Here is a 2,095-nt window from a genome sequence, read left to right on the forward strand (position 1 = left end):
GCACCTAACAGGAAAATGTTTCTATTGTGTATTTGAATGGTTGCATGCTTCATCCCGGCTTTAAGGAACTTTCACATTTGGGCTTTTTTTTTTCATTCCTGCCTTTTTAGTCATTATCAGTTCTCTACTTGGTTCTCATTGCACCCCTCTTATTTTGCATTTCTCTCCTGTTTCTTGTTTTGCCACTCTTTCTTTTCACTCAGTTCCTTTTCTCTTTTGATTTTCTTCATTTTATGGTTATGATCAAATCCTATGGGGATTGTCTACGTATCATGACGCCGCATGAATCAGATCACTACGTAGTTCAGAGGGTAAATGTGAAAAAGAAAGAAATTTTTTTTGTGTTTTTGAATTTTCATAAAAACATTCTGTTTTACCTCTATTACAACGACTCCGTCCTACAGACTTAAACATAAAAAACTAACAGACTCTAAAAGAAACTGCAATACAGACTCGAAAGTGGACTAGCAGACACCAAAAGAAATTGAAAATACAGACTTGAAAGTAAACAACAGACTCCAAAAGAAACAGACTCGAAGAATAAAATTAGAAATACATAAGTGCCTCAACAATTGCTCCAGGGGCCCGCGGGACAACAGTCGGTCTCGCCACGGGCCTATGTGCCATATCTTCTTGGAGGCGATATAGGTCATCCATTATCCGACGAACAAAAATCATAAATGCAGCGAAGAACATGGACCTGGTCATGTCCTCGCATTCGTTGCACTTCATCACAATATAGTCAGCAATCCTTCTAACCCTCTCCCTGATGACGCCCTTCTCTTGTAACAGGCATCCAATTTGTTGAGATCTGGCCTCCAAAACTTGTGTGGCCATATGATTTTTCTCTTGTAATTGTTGCAGGTCCTCTTATAGTTGTGAAATCAAGGCATAGCAGTGTTCTCTTTCTGCTTTGAAGTTCTTTGCTTGCTTGGTCATTTCGCTCTCAAGGGCATTGATCTTTTTCTCCAACCCCAGGATTCCTTTGTCGTTATTTTCCTTCAACTGTTGAACGAAACGTGCCTGTTCCTCCGCATTCCTGGCCAAATTTGCCCGGGCCTTTGCTAGTTCACCCTCGGTCTTTTCCAAATCAAACCCATAGTCACATACTTTCCGCCTAAGGCTGCCTATAAGTTTCTCATCCTTTTCACTTCTGGCAAGGTTCTCATCTACTATTTTCATCTTCTGGATTTGGGCTCGGAGGGTGTCATGTTCTTTGGCTAACCTTTTCTTTTCGCCCTCGTCCGCAGCGGCTTGTAAACCACTCTCAAATCGAAGATCTCTGACTTGCTTTTCCAACTTGCTTATGGTGGCCCTGTACTCATTTTCTTTGGTCAACTGGGCCCATGGTTCCTGCGACGCTTCAAAAAATTCCTGGATATGAGGCCTTTAGGTTCGGCCCTTGCAGTGTCCTTCTTTCTATACCAAGCAAGATAACCAGGTGAGACCTCGCCTTTGGACAAGTCACGCACTCGGGTGTTTGCTGTCAAATACTGGCACTCGTTCCAAATATGACGAACTACTTCTTTATGAAATTGGCCATCCGAGCGGATTTCGACTGCATGAACACTAAGATCTTCATCCGGGGCACTACCTGGCATCTTCCCAACTGTCTCAACACCCGGTATGGGGCATAAGGCTGAATGCCTTGACGGCCCATTAGGAGGAATAAGGACCGGTGGCAGGCATATACACAATTTCTTCAACAGGAAGCCAACCCAGTGTCCACTCTATCTGCCCTGCCGTTATAGAACGAAGGCAGGATATCCACTCTCCAATCCCTTCTGGCATTTTGAACCCTAAGACCCTTGTGCCGAACTCTTTAATGCACCTCTTTCCTGTAGATCCGTAATTCATATATCGAGGAAGATGACACAGATGCTTAATCATCCACATTTGTAGTAGCAAATTGCACCCTTCGAAAAAATCTGCTTCGGCTTTGCAGGCCGTGAGAGCTCGGAATATCTCAGATACTATCATAGGGGCGAGGGTGCTCTTGGCATTGGTAATCAAAAAATTAACGACTCCAGCTACCCGTAGATCAATATTTCCATCCTTCCGAGGAAACACTAAAAGACCTAAGAACGCCACCATG

This window comes from Nicotiana attenuata, unplaced genomic scaffold (assembly GCF_001879085.1).
Source record: "Nicotiana attenuata strain UT unplaced genomic scaffold, NIATTr2, whole genome shotgun sequence".
Classification (NCBI taxonomy): Eukaryota; Viridiplantae; Streptophyta; class Magnoliopsida; order Solanales; family Solanaceae; genus Nicotiana; species Nicotiana attenuata.